This window comes from Artemia franciscana, unplaced genomic scaffold (assembly GCF_032884065.1).
Source record: "Artemia franciscana unplaced genomic scaffold, ASM3288406v1 PGA_scaffold_37, whole genome shotgun sequence".
Classification (NCBI taxonomy): domain Eukaryota; kingdom Metazoa; phylum Arthropoda; class Branchiopoda; order Anostraca; family Artemiidae; genus Artemia; species Artemia franciscana.
The window spans coordinates 765,704-781,362 of record NW_027062675.1 but is presented as its reverse complement, the minus strand read 5'-3'; the positions used below and the strand labels follow the sequence as shown (position 1 = coordinate 781,362).

At 30.0% G+C, this 15,659-nt stretch overlaps 4 non-coding genes and 1 pseudogene across 4 annotated transcripts; 4 read left to right on the top strand and 1 right to left on the bottom strand.

The window, feature by feature from the left end:
- The window catches only part of LOC136041766 (uncharacterized), a 92,385-nt pseudogene that overhangs the window by 40,129 nt on the left and 36,597 nt on the right, over positions 1-15,659 (bottom strand).
- On the top strand, positions 9,949-10,026 carry Trnai-gau (transfer RNA isoleucine (anticodon GAU)). Its single transcript is given in 2 exon segments — positions 9,949-9,985; positions 9,991-10,026. It is a non-coding gene; the product is annotated as a tRNA-Ile (tRNA).
- Trnai-gau (transfer RNA isoleucine (anticodon GAU)) lies at positions 10,868-10,945 on the top strand. The gene is given in 2 exon segments: positions 10,868-10,904; positions 10,910-10,945. It is a non-coding gene; the product is annotated as a tRNA-Ile (tRNA).
- Trnai-gau (transfer RNA isoleucine (anticodon GAU)) lies at positions 13,641-13,718 on the top strand. Its single transcript is given in 2 exon segments — positions 13,641-13,677; positions 13,683-13,718. It is a non-coding gene; the product is annotated as a tRNA-Ile (tRNA).
- Positions 14,565-14,642, top strand: Trnai-gau (transfer RNA isoleucine (anticodon GAU)). The gene is given in 2 exon segments: positions 14,565-14,601; positions 14,607-14,642. It is a non-coding gene; the product is annotated as a tRNA-Ile (tRNA).

Sequence of the window (15,659 nt, the reverse complement as noted above, 5' to 3'; positions counted from 1 at the left end):
AAAATTAATGATCTTTCAACAAAATATTGCCCACTAATTATAATTTAAAAACTCTCTTCTCTGGAACATTATGTCATATTTCCATGACTTCAAAGCATAGATCTCTGGAGTTTGACTGATTATTTCAACAGCGAAAAAAAATTACTCGTATCGAAAACACCTTTCATTCTTCATCTATCTCCGCAAATAACGGAGTAATAAAAATCGTAAAAAAACTGTTTAGTGGCTTACTTTAAAAAATTGCTACATCAAATGCTATTTAGTAAACAATAAATACTATTAAAAATTAAATCATTGCTTGGCCATAAAGTTAATGATCTTTTAACAAACTATTGCCCAACGAGTTTCTTTTTAAAAGTCCCTTCCCTGGAATATTATGCCATGTTTCACTGACTTCAACGCATAGTTCTCGGGAGTTTCATTTATTATTTCAACAGAGAAAAATTTTATTTTTCTTTGTTTAATCTTTGAAAAATTTAGTCTCATTATTGTTCATGATATAGCCGCAACCTAGTCGAAACACAACATATCCAAAAGTAAATTTATTACTAAAGATAGTAGGATTCATGTAATAATAAACATTGTAGTTAACAATTTAAATCATTAAAATAAATCACTGCTTGACCATAAAGTTAATGATCTTTCAAAAAAATATTGCCCACTAATTATCTTTTTAAAACTCCCTTGTTTGGAATATTATGCAAAATTCCCTGACTCCAAACCATAGATCTCTAGAGTTTCACTGATTATTTTAACAGCAAAAAAAATTAATTTTCCAGTGTTTAAATATTTTTGAAAAATTCAGTCTCATCATTGTTGGTCAGATAGCAATAATCTGGTCAAAAAACAGCATCCCAAAGTAAATTTATTACTCAAAATAGAAGGTGTCATGTAATAATTATAAATAGAGTTTTTTTTTTAATATTCAAAATATTTAAAAAATTGCCAGTGGCAGGATTCGAACCTACGACCTCCCGCATATAGCTGTATACGGATGCACATACCGCTGTGCTACACTGGCATATCTGTGCAATTATAAAGTACTTGATGATATAGTTTTGCTTTGACGTCAGGCTTTTTAAAAATCTTAAACATTTGTTTTAAGGATAACTTTTTATTTCTGATCCTGAGGAAAGTAATAATTACCATTCCTTAAAAAATAGAAACAAAGATGTAGTTGATGTTTCAACTAAATATTACCCACTAATTATCTATCTATTTAAAAATAAATTGTATGTCTGTTACGCTATCTTCTATATATATAAAAATAAGTTGTATGTATTTTTGTGTTGAGGGTTTGCATATGGCGTCTGAAAAATAAAGAATAAAAAGAAAACTGAAAAAAGTAAAAAGGCTGGTGCTGCCTACAGAAGTAATCACAGTATGAGCGGTGACTTCAACAAAAGGATAATTAATAATTGTTAGCGGTATAATTAGAATAATTAGCGGTGACTTCAACCAAAGAATAATTTAAAAAGATAATTAATGGGAAATATTCCTTATTAATAAAAGTCAGTTATAAAGTACTTGATTTTATAGTTTTGCTTTGACGTCAGGCTTTTTAAGAATCTTGAACATTTGTTTTAAGGATAACTTTTTATTTCTGATCCTGAGGAAAGTAATAATTACCATTCCTTAAAAAATAAATACATAGATGTAGTTGATTTTTCAACAAAATATTGCCCACTAATTATCTATCTATATAAAAATAAATTGTATGTCTGTTACACTATTTTCTATATAAATAAAAATAAGTCGTATGTATTTTTGTGCTGAGGGTTTACATATGACGTCTGAAAAATAAAGAAGAAAAAGAAAACTGAAAAAAGAAAAAAGGTTTCGCTTTGACGAGAGATTTTTCTATTCTTTCAATTTTTTTTTTATTTCAGGGGACCCTTATAATCAAAAGCTTTTCGTCCAAATTAATATCCAAAAGTAATTGTTCCTATAGGACATGGAGCGCTAGATAAGTAGATTATGAAAGCATCTCATATATCATTATTCGAGGATACTTTCTACGTGATAACCAATTGCAAGTGGCGGAGAATTCCCACCCAACCTTCTAAAATGATTAAATCGTTCACATAACCGGTTCACATGTAAGTTTTCCTCTTGAGCAAGAAATCTAAAAGATACAAACTTTTATTCTACCTACAAATTTTATTAATAAACTAAAATTTACAAGTATTATTAAAACACAGAAAAAGCAATTAAAACACAACAAACGAAACACCAAACGTGAAGGAGGCCTATAATGTATAAAATACAAGCAAAATAAGAACCTTGAACTAAATAAAAGTGTGAAACCCATCAGACAATACTAGCGGAGACCAAAGCAATTCCACCGGAAGGTCTCAGCATCTAATTCCATTGGGGAATGACACATTTCAGCATTATCACATTTCTAGAAAGATCCAAATCTCTTTTCGAGGTAACTGGAGTGACTTCTAAAGGTGATGAAAAAGGACACACAATTTATTAAGAATTGAACATGCCGACGAGCTAAAAAGTACTTGATCAATTTTTGACAAGTCATGATGGTTAAAATGTGCTAAAGTACTTGATCAGTTTTTGACAAGTCATGATGGTTAAAAGGTGCTAAAGACCAAGAATTGTGATTTGATGACCAAAAGAGGACAAAGTGATTGAAGAGGCTATGGGATGAGGATCAGACAGTTGATATTCAAATACGACCTTTTGTGCATTGGCTTGCCAATCACTCGATACTGCAACATGAACAAAATTGGAAATTCGCAAGGACCTATTATATATACAAAATTGCACGTTTAATCCAAACGATCAAGAAATATCTCAATATATTTTCAACAAGTGTTGTACGTTGCGACGCTTGAAAATTTTGCTAATTTCATCAAAAGACGCACCAAGATTTAGATACTCAGTTTTCGACGCTCAAGGCACACTTCACTCCCAGCCTACACAAAGAACCACAGACCCTTCTCCATTATAGCTGAAGTTCTATTATATACAACTATGTGTCTCAGTATGTGTATGTTATTTTGACAATTTTAAGACAATTGAATACCTCAGAATTTTCAAACAATTGCTTTTTAGCTTTTTTTTAGCTACAATTGTTTTTTTGCACCATAAAATGGCTAAAACCACCGCTTTGCTCTGGGACAATCTTTGTGGCTATAATAAATGTCTAAATTTTTCAACATAGTTTTCGTTGTGAAATTTGTTGTATGCAGTTTTTTCTTCGTGAAACATTATATAGGCAGATTTTTGTTCGTGAAACTTGTTGCATGTGGATTAAATTTCCGTGAAATGTGTTGCTTGCTAATTTTCTTAATTTATCTTTATATTTTTCTCGTTAAACTTATTCTATGTTGTTTTATTCTTTTGTGAAACTTAATTTATCATGATGTTTATCTTCTTGAACTTGTTGCGTGTTGGTGTTTGTTCGTGAAACATGATGCGTACTGTTTTTGCTCGTGAAACTTGTTCTATGTGGATTCTTTTTTCGAGAGACTTAATGTATCTTACTTTGTGCTTTCTAGAAACTTGTTATGTTTTTTTCGTCAAACTTTCTACATGCTCATTTTTCTCTTTGTAAAAGAGAAAAATGTAAAAAAGAAATGTTTCTTGTAAAACAATTGCTTTTTAGCCTTTTTTTAGCTACAATTGTTTTTTTGCACCATAAAATGGCTAAAACCACCGCTTTGCTCTGGGATAATCTTTGTGGCTATAATAAATGTCTAAATTTTTCAACATAGTTTTCGTCGTGAAATTTGTTGTATGCAGTTTTTTCTTCGTGAAACATTATATAGGCAGATTTTTGTTCGTGAAACTTGTTGCATGTGGATTAAATTTCCGTGAAATGTGTTGCTTGCTGATTTTCTTAATTTATCTTTATATTTTTCTCGTTAAACTTATTCTATGTTGTTTTATTCTTTTGTGAAACTTAATTTATCATGATGTTTATCTTCTTGAACTTGTTGCGTGTTGGTGTTTGTTCGTGAAACATGATGCGTACTGTTTTTGCTCGTGAAACTTGTTCTATGTGGATTCTTTTTTCGAGAGACTTAATGTATCTTACTTTGTGCTTTCTAGAAACTTGTTATGTTTTTTTCGTCAAACTTTCTACATGCTCATTTTTCTCTTTGTAAAACTTGTACATTTATTTTTCTTCACGTGAAACTGGTTTTGTTCTTGGAAATTTTGCGTGCTGATTTTTGTTCATGAAACTTAATTTATCTTGACATTTTCTTTGTGAAAATTGTCGTTTGTTGATTTATTCTCTCGTGAAACTTTAGTTATCATGATATTCTTTTTCGTGGAACATGATGCAAGCTAAATTTTCGTGAAACTTGATGCATTTGGATTTTTTCTTCAAAAACCTTAATGTATCTTGATTTATATCTTTAAAAATTTGTTTTGTTCTCATTTCTTCTTTATTGAAACTTGTTGCATGTTGATTTTTCTCATCGTGAAACTTGTAAATTGATTTTTCTATTTGTGGAGCCTGTTTAGTTCGTGGAATTTGTTGTTTATGGATATTTGTTCATAAAACTTAACTTATCTTGATATTTGTACTCGTGAAACTTATTGCATGTTGATTTTTCTCTTCGTGAAACCTGTACATTAATTTTTCTCCTTGTGAATTTGTTCGTGGGACATATTAATTGCTGATTTTTGTTCGTGAAACTTAAATTTATGTTGAAATTTTTCTACTTGAAATTGAAATTATAATAATATTCACTTGTTTCAAGTGGATTACTTCGCTGAGAAATTTGTTGTAGTTTTATTTCTTTTTCATGAGTCGTTGATTTTTCTCTTAGTGAAAGTTTCACAGTAATTTTTTGCCACACGGTTTTGTTTATGGAAAATGTTGCATTCTGAGGTTTTTCTACGTGAAACTTGTTGCTTGTTGATTTTTCTCTTCTTGAAACCTGTACATTAATTTTTCTCCTTGTGAAACTGAATTTGTTCGTGGGACTTGTTGCTTGCTGATTTTTGTTCGTGAAACTTAAATTTATCTTGAAAGTTTTCTTCTTGAAATTTAATTTATAATAATATTCACTTGTTTCAAGTGGATTACTTCTTTGAGAGGAAAAATCTTCACGAAAATTAATTTATGTGGCTATAATAAATAACCATGTTAACCATTATTTTGTAATCGTATATCGTCATTCGCCATATCGCCATATTGAAATATGGCGATTTTATAGCGCCATATTCACCATATTCGCGTATATCGCCATTTTAACTCATATATCGTCATTGTTGATGAGATAGCTGCAACCTAGTCAACACACGACATATCCCAAAGGGTAAATTTATTACTCAAGATAGCAGGATTCATGTAATAATAAACATTGTAGTTAACAAAAACCATCATAACAAATTAAATCACTGCTTGACCATAAAATTAATGATCTTTCAACAAAATATTGCCCACTAATTATCTTTTAAAAACTCTCTTCTCTGGAATATTATGTCATATTTCCATGACTTCAAAGCATAGATCTCTGGAGGTTGACTGATTATTTCAACAGCGAAAAAAAATTTACTCGTATCGAAAATATCTTTCATTCTTTATCTATCTCCGCAAATAACGGAGTAACAAAAATCGTAAAAAAACTGTTTAGTGGCTTACTTTAGAAAAATTACTACATCAAATGCTTTTTAGTTAACAATAAATACTATTAAAAATTAAATCATTGCTTGGCCATAAAGTTAATGATCTTTTAACAAACTATTGCCCAACGAGTTTCTTTTTAAAAGTCCCTTCCCTGGAATATTATGCCATGTTTCACTGACTTCAACGCATAGTTCTTGGGAGTTTCATTTATTATTTAAACAGAGAAAAATTGTATTTTTCTTTGTTTAATATTTGAAAAATTTAGTGTCATTATTGTTCATGATATAGCCGCAACCTAGTCGAAACACAACTTATCCAAAAGTAAATTTATTACTCAAGATAGTAGGATTCATGTAATAATAAACATTGTAGTGAACAATTTAAATCATTAAATTAAATCACTGCATGACAATAAAGTTAATGATCTTTCAAAAAAATATTGCCCACTAATTATCTTTTTAAAACTCCCTTGTTTGGAATATTATGCAAAATTCTCTGACTCCAAACCATAGATCTCTAGAGTTTCACTGATTATTTTAACAGCAAAAAAAAATTAATTTTCCTGTGTTTAAATATTTTTGAAAAATTCAGTCTCATCATTGTTGGTCAGATAGCAATAATCTGGTCAAAAAACAGCATCCCAAAGTAAATTTATTACTCAAAATAGAAGGTGTCATGTAATAATTATAAATAGAGGTTTTTTTTAATATTCAAAATATTTAAAAAATTGCCAGTGGCAGGATTCGAACCTGTGACCTCCCGCATATATCATCATACGGATGCACATACCGCTGTGCTACACTGGCTTAGTAGTAAAACTCAATTATAAAGTACTTGATGATATAGTTTCGCTTTGACGTCAGGCCTTTTAAAAATCTTAAACATTTGTTTTAAGGATAACTTTTTATTCAGTTTAAGAAAACTGAAAAAAATAAAAAGGTTGGTGCTGCCTACAGAAGTAATCACAGTATGAGCGGTGACTTCAACCAAAGGATAATTAATAATTATTAGCGGTATAATTAGAATAATTAGCGGTGACTTCAACCAAAGAATAATTTAAAAAGATAATTAATGGGAAATATTCCTTATTAATAAAACTCAGTTATAAAGTACTTGATTTTATAGTTTTGCTTTGACATCAGGCTTTTTAAGAATCTTAAACATTTGTTTTAAGGATAACTTTTTATTTCTGATCCTGAGGAAAGTAATAATTACCATTCCTTAAAAAATAAATACATAGATGTAGTTGATTTTTCAACAAAATATTGCCCACGAATTATCTATCTATATAAAAATAAATTGTATGTCTGTTACACTATTTTCTATATAAATAAAAATAAGTTGTATGTATTTTTGTGCTGAGGGTTTACATATGACGTCTGAAAAATAAAGAAGAAAAAGAAAACTGAAAAAAGAAAAAAGGTTTCGCTTTGACGAGAGATTTTTCTATTCTTTCAATTTTTTTTTATTTCAGGGGACCCTTATAATCAAAAGCTTTTCGTCCAAATTAAGATCCAAAAGTAATTGTTCCTATAGGATATGGAGCGCTAGATAAGTAGACTATGAAAGCATCTCATATATCATTATTCGAGGATACTTTCTACGTGATAACCAATTGCAAGCGGGGGAGAATTCCCACCCAACCTTCTAAAATGATTAAATCGTTCACATACCTGGTTCACATGTAAGTTTTCTTCTTTAGCAAGAAATCTAAAAGATACAAAATTTTATTGTACCTACAAATTTTATTAATAAACTAAAATTTACAAGTATTATTAAAACACAGAAAAAGCAATTAAAACACAACAAACGAAACACCAAACGTGAAGGAGGCCTATAATGTATAAAATACAAGCAAAAAGAACCTTGAACTAAATAAAAGTGGGAAACCCATCAGACAATACTAGCGGAGACCAAAGCAATTCCACCGGAAGGTCTCAGCAACTAATTCCATTGGGGAATGACACATTTCAGCATTATCACATTTCTAGAAAGATCCAAATCTCTTTTCGAGGTAACTGGAGTGACTTCTAAAGGTGATGAAAAAGGACACACAATTTATTAAGAATTGAACATGCCGACGAGCTAAAAAGTACTTGATCAATTTTTGACAAGTCATGATGGTTAAAAGGTGCTAAAGTACTTGATCAATATTTGACAAGTCATGATGGATAAAAGGTGCTAAAGACCAAGAAATGTGATTTGATGACCAAAAGAGGACAAACTGATTGAAGAGGCTATGGGATGAGGATCAGACAGTTGATATTCAAATACGACCTTTTGTGCATTGGCTTGCCAATCACTCGATACTGCAACATGAACAAAATTGGAAATTCGCAAGGACCTATTATATACACAAAATTGCACGTTTAATCCAAACGATCAAGAAATATTTTTAAATATTTTAAATATTTAAAATTTTTTAAATATTTAAGATTTAAGATTTTAAGATTCTTAAACAAATGTTTAAGATTTTTAAAAAGCCTGACGCCAAAGCGAAACTATATCATCAAGTACTTTATAATTGAGTTTTACTACTAAGCCAGTGTAGCACAGCGGTATGTGCATCCGTATGATGATATATTAGGAGGTCACAGGTTCGAATCCTGCCACTGGCAATTTTTTTAATATTTTGAATATTAAAAACAAACCTCTATTTATAATTATTACATGACACCTTCTATTTTGAGTAATAAATTTACTTTGGGATGCTGTTTTTTGACCAGATTATTGCTATCTGATCAACAATGATGAGACTGAATTTTTCAAAAATATTTAAACACAGGAAAATTAATTTTTTTTTGCTGTTAAAATAATCAGTGAAACTCTAGAGATCTATGGTTTGGAGTCAGGGAATTTTGCATAATATTCCAAGCAAGGGAGTTTTAAAAAGATAATTAGTGGGCAACATTTTTTTGAAAGATCATTAACTTTATTGTCAAGCAGTGATTTAATTTAATGATTTAAATTGTTAACTACAATGTTTATTATTACATGAATCCTACTATCTTGAGTAATAAATTTACTTTTGGATATGTTGTGTTTCGACTAGGTTGCGGCTATATCATGAACAATAATGAGACTAAATTTTTCAAATATTAAACAAAGAAAAATACAATTTTTCTCTGTTGAAATAATAAATGAAACTCCCGAGAACTATGCGTTGAAGTCAGTGAAACATGGCATAATATTCCAGGGAAGGGACTTTTAAAAAGAAACTCGTTGGGCAATAGTTTGTTAAAAGATCATTAACTTTATGACCAAGTAATGATTTAATTTTTAATAGTATTTATTGTTAACTAAAAAGTATTTGATGTAGCAATTTTTCTAAAGTAAGCCACTAAACAGTTTTTTTTACGATTTTTATTACTCCGTTATTTGCGGAGATAGATAAAGAATGAAAGATATTTTCGATACGAGGAAATTTTTTTTCGCTGTTGAAATAATCAGTCAACCTCCAGAGATCTATGCTTTGAAGTCATGGAAATATGACATAATATTCCAGAGAAGAGAGTTTTTAAAAGATAATTAGTGGGCAATATTTTGTTGAAAGATCATTAATTTTATGGTCAAGCAGTGATTTAATTTGTTATGATGGTTTTTGTTAACTACAATGTTTATTATTACATGAATCCTGCTATCTTGAGTAATAAATTAACTTTGGGATGTGTTGTGCTTTGACTAAGTTGAAGCTATCTCATCAAAAATGATGAGACTCAATTTTTCGAAGATGAAACAACGAGAAATACAAGTTTTCTCTGTTGAAATAATACGTGAAACTCCAGAAAACTATGCATTGAAGTCAGGGAAACATGACATAAATATTCCAGAGAAGGGACTTTTAAAAAGACACTCGTTGGGGAATGGTTTGTTAAAAGTTCAATAACCTTATGGCCAAGCAGTGATTTAATTCTCAATAGTATCTATTTTTAACTAAAAAGCATTTGATGTAGCAATTTATTTAAAGTAAGCCACTAAACAGTTTTTTTGCGATTTTTCAGAACTCCGTTATTGGCGGAAATACATAAAGAATAAAAGATGTTTTCGATACGAATAATTTGTTTTCTCTTTTGAAATAATCAGTGAAACTCCAGAAATCTATGCTTTGCAGTCAGGAAAATATGGCATAATATTCCAGAGAATGGAGTTTTAAAAAGATAATTAGTGGGCAATATTTTGTTGAAACATCATTAACTTTATGGTCAAGCAGTGATTTAATTTTAAACCTTAAAACAAATTTCCTTAAAACAAATTATCCTTAAAACAAATGTTTAAGATTTTTAAAAAGCCTGACGTCAAAGCGAAACTATATCATCAAGTACTTTATAATTGAGTTTTATTACTAAGCCAGTGTAGCACAGCGGTATGTGCATCCGTATGATGATATATGCGGGAGGTCGCAGGTTCGAATCCTGCCACTGGCAATTTTTTAAATATTTTGAATATTAAAAAAAACCTCTATTTAAAATTATTACATGACACCTTCTATTTTGAGTAATAAATTTACTTTGGGATGCTGTTTTTTGACCAGATTATTGCTATCTGACCAACAATGATGAGACTGAATTTTTCAAAAATATTTAAACACAGGAAAATTAATTTTTTTTTTTTGCTGTTAAAATAATCAGTGAAACTCTAGAGATCTATGGTTTGGAGTCAGGGAATTTTGCATAATATTCCAAACAAGGGAGTTTTTATGGTCAAGCAGTGATTTAATTTGTTATGATGGTTTTTGTTAACTACAATGTTTATTATTACATGAATCCTGCTATCTTGAGTAATAAATTTACTTTGGGATATGTTGTGTTTTGACTAAGTTGAAGCTATCTCATCAAAAATGATGAGACTCAATTTTTCGAAGATGAAACAACGAGAAATACAAGTTTTCTCTGTTGAAATAATACGTGAAACTCCAGAAAACTATGCATTGAAGTCAGGGAAACATGGCATAAATATTCCAGAGAAGGGACTTTTAAAAAGACACTCGTTGGGGAATGGTTTGTTAAAAGTTCAATAACCTTATGGCCATTTAATTTTCAATAATATCTATTTTTAACTAAAAAGCATTTGATAATTAGTGGGTAATATTTTGTTGAAACATCAACTACATCTTTGTATCTATTTTTTAAGGAATGGTAATTATTACTTTCCTCAGGATCAGAAATAAAAAGTTATCCTTAAAACAAATGTTTAAGATTTTTAAAAAGCCTGACGTCAAAGCGAAACTATATCATCAAGTACTTTATAATTGAGTTTTATTACTAAGCCAGTGTAGCACAGCGGTATGTGCATCCGTATGATGATATATGCGGGAGGTCGCAGGTTCGAATCCTGCCACTGGCAATTTTTTAAATATTTTGAATATTAAAAAAAACCTCTATTTATAATTATTACATGACACCTTCTATTTTGAGTAATAAATTTACTTTGGGATGCTGTTTTTTGACCAGATTATTGCTATCTGACCAACAATGATGAGACTGAATTTTTCAAAAATATTTAAACACAGGAAAATTAATTTTTTTTTTTGCTGTTAAAATAATCAGTGAAACTCTAGAGATCTATGGTTTGGAGTCAGGGAATTTTGCATAATATTCCAAACAAGGGAGTTTTTATGGTCAAGCAGTGATTTAATTTGTTATGATGGTTTTTGTTAACTACAATGTTTATTATTACATGAATCCTGCTATCTTGAGTAATAAATTTACTTTGGGACATGTTGTGTTTTGACTAGGTTGAAGCTATCTCATCAAAAATGATGAGACTCAATTTTTCGAAGATGAAACAACGAGAAATACAAGTTTTCTCTGTTGAAATAATACGTGAAACTCCAGAAAACTATGCATTGAAGTCAGGGAAACATGGCATAAATATTCCAAAGAAGGGACTTTTAAAAAGACACTCGTTGGGGAATGGTTTGTTAAAAGTTCAATAACCTTATGGCCAAGCAGTGATTTAATTTTCAATAGTATCTATTTTTAACTAAAAAGCATTTGATAATTAGTGGGTAATATTTTGTTGAAACATCAACTACATCTTTGTATCTATTTTTTAAGGAATGGTAATTATTACTTTCCTCAGGATCAGAAATATAAAGTTATCCTTAAAACAAATGTTTAAGATTTTTAAAAAGCCTGACGTCAAAGCGAAACTATATCATCAAGTACTTTATAATTGAGTTTTATTACTAAGCCAGTGTAGCACAGCGGTATGTGCATCCGTATGATGATATATGCTGGAGGTCGCAGGTTCGAATCCTGCCACTGGCAATTTTTTAAATATTTTGAATATTAAAAAAAACCTCTATTTATAATTATTACATGACACCTTCTATTTTGAGTAATAAATTTACTTTGGGATGCTGTTTTTTGACCAGATTATTGCTATCTGACCAACAATGATGAGACTGAATTTTTCAAAAATATTTAAACACAGGAAAATTTATTTTTTTTTTGCTGTTAAAATAATCAGTGAAACTCTAGAGATCTATGGTTTGGAGTCAGGGAATTTTGCATAATATTCCAAACAAGGGAGTTTTTATGGTCAAGCAGTGATTTAATTTGTTATGATGGTTTTTGTTAACTACAATGTTTATTATTACATGAATCCTGCTATCTTGAGTAATAAATTTACTTTGGGATATGTTGTGTTTTGACTAGGTTGAAGCTATCTCATCAAAAATGATGAGACTCAATTTTTCGAAGATGAAACAACGAGAAATACAAGTTTTCTCTGTTGAAATAATACGTGAAACTCCAGAAAACTATGCATTGAAGTCAGGGAAACATGGCATAAATATTCCAGAGAAGGGACTTTTAAAAAGACACTCGTTGGGGAATGGTTTGTTAAAAGTTCAATAACCTTATGGCCAAGCAGTGATTTAATTTTCAATAGTATCTATTTTTAACTAAAAAGCATTTGATAATTAGTGGGTAATATTTTGTTGAAACATCAACTACATCTTTGTATCTATTTTTTAAGGAATGGTAATTATTACTTTCCTCAGGATCAGAAATAAAAAGTTATCCTTAAAACAAATGTTTAAGATTTTTAAAAAGCCTGACGTCAAAGCGAAACTATATCATCAAGTACTTTATAATTGAGTTTTATTACTAAGCCAGTGTAGCATAGCGGTATGTGCATCCGTATGATGATATATGCGGGAGGTCGCAGGTTCGAATCCTGCCACTGGCAATTTTTTAAATATTTTGAATATTAAAAAAACCTCTATTTATAATTATTACATGACACCTTCTATTTTGAGTAATAAATTTACTTTGGGATGCTGTTTTTTGACCAGATTATTGCTATCTGACCAACAATGATGAGACTGAATTTTTCAAAAATATTTAAACACAGGAAAATTAATTTTTTTTGCTGTTAAAATAATCAGTGAAACTCTAGAGATCTATGGTTTGGAGTCAGGGAATTTTGCATAATATTCCAAACAAGGGAGTTTTTATGGTCAAGTAGTGATTTAATTTGTTATGATGGTTTTTGTTAACTACAATGTTTATTATTACATGAATCCTGCTATCTTGAGTAATAAATTTACTTTGGGATATGTTGTGTTTTGACTAGGTTGAAGCTATCTCATCAAAAATGATGAGACTCATTTTTTCGAAGATGAAACAACGAGAAATACAAGTTTTCTCTGTTGAAATAATACGTGAAACTCCAGAAAACTATGCATTGAAGTCAGGGAAACATGGCATAAATATTCCAGAGAAGGGACTTTTAAAAAGACACTCGTTGGGGAATGGTTTGTTAAAAGTTCAATAACCTTATGGCCAAGCAGTGATTTAATTTTCAATAGTATCTATTTTTAACTAAAAAGCATTTGATAATTAGTGGGTAATATTTTGTTGAAACATCAACTACATCTTTGTATCTATTTTTTAAGGAATGGTAATTATTACTTTCCTCAGGATCAGAAATAAAAAGTTATCCTTAACACAAATGTTTAAGATTTTTAAAAAGCCTGACGTCAAAGCGAAACTATATCATCAAGTACTTTATAATTGAGTTTTATTACTAAGCCAGTGTAGCACAGCGGTATGTGCATCCGTATGATGATATATGCGGGAGGTCGCAGGTTCGAATCCTGCCACTGGCAATTTTTTAAATATTTCGAATATTAAAAAAAACCTCTATTATAATTATTACATGACACCTTCTATTTTGAGTAATAAATTTACTTTGGGATGCTGTTTTTTGACCAGATTATTGCTATCTGACCAACAATGATGAGACTGAATTTTTCAAAAATATTTAAACACAGGAAAATTAATTTTTTTTTTGCTGTTAAAATAATCAGTGAAACTCTAGAGATCTATGGTTTGGAGTCAGGGAATTTTGCATAATATTCCAAACAAGGGAGTTTTTATGGACAAGCAGTGATTTAATTTGTTATGATGGTTCTTGTTAACTACAATGTTTATTATTACATGAATCCTGCTATCTTGAGTAATAAATTTACTTTGGGATATGTTGTGTTTTGACTAGGTTGAAGCTATCTCATCAAAAATGATGAGACTCAATTTTTCGAAGATGAAACAACGAGAAATACAAGTTTTCTCTGTTGAAATAATACGTGAAACTCCAGAAAACTATGCATTGAAGTCAGGGAAACATGGCATAAATATTCCAGAGAAGGGACTTTTAAAAAGACACTCGTTGGGGAATAGTTTGTTAAAAGTTCAATAGCCTTATGGCCAAGCAGTGATTTAATTTTCAATAGTATCTATTTTTAACTAAAAAGCATTTGATAATTAGTGGGTAATATTTTGTTGAAACATCAACTACATCTTTGTATCTATTTTTTAAGGAATGGTAATTATTACTTTCCTCAGGATCAGAAATAAAAAGTTATCCTTAAAACAAATGTTTAAGATTTTTAAAAAGCCTGACGTCAAAGCGAAACTATATCATCAAGTACTTTATAATTGAGTTTTATTACTAAGCCAGTGTAGCACAGCGGTATGTGCATCCGTATGATGATATATGCGGGAGGTCGCAGGTTCGAATCCTGCCACTGGCAATTTTTTAAATATTTTGAATATTAAAAAAACCTCTATTTATAATTATTACATGACACCTTCTATTTTGAGTAATAAATTTACTTTGGGATGCTGTTTTTTGACCAGATTATTGCTATCTGACCAACAATGATGAGACTGAATTTTTCAAAAATATTTAAACACAGGAAAATTAATTTTTTTTTGCTGTTAAAATAATCAGTGAAACTCTAGAGATCTATGGTTTGGAGTCAGGGAATTTTGCATAATATTCCAAACAAGGGAGTTTTTATGGTCAAGCAGTGATTTAATTTGTTATGATGGTTTTTGTTAACTACAATGTTTATTATTACATGAATCCTGCTATCTTGAGTAATAAATTTACTTTGGGATATGTTGTGTTTTGACTAGGTTGAAGCTATCTCATCAAAAATGATGAGACTCAATTTTTTGAAGATGAAACAACGAGAAATACAAGTTTTCTCTGTTGAAATAATACGTGAAACTCCAGAAAACTATGCATTGAAGTCAGGGAAACATGGCATAAATATTCCAGAGAAGGGACTTTTAAAAAGACACTCGTTGGGGAATGGTTTGTTAAAGGTTCAATAACCTTATGGCCAAGCAGTGATTTAATTTTCAATAGTATCTATTTTTAACTAAAAAGCATTTGATAATTAGTGGGTAATATTTTGTTGAAACATCAACTATATCTTTGTATCTATTTTTTAAGGAATGGTAATTATTACTTTCCTCAGGATCAGAAATAAAAAGTTATCCTTAAAACAAATGTTTAAGATTTTTAAAAAGCCTGACGTCAAAGCGAAACTATATCATCAAGTACTTTATAATTGAGTTTTATTACTAAGCCAGTGTAGCACAGCGGTATGTGCATCCGTATGATGATATATGCGGGAGGTCGTAGGTTCGAATCCTGCCACTGGCAATTTTTTAAATATTTTGAATATTAAAAAAAACCTCTATTATAATTATTACATGACACCTTCTATTTTGAGTAATAAATTTACTTTGGGATGCTG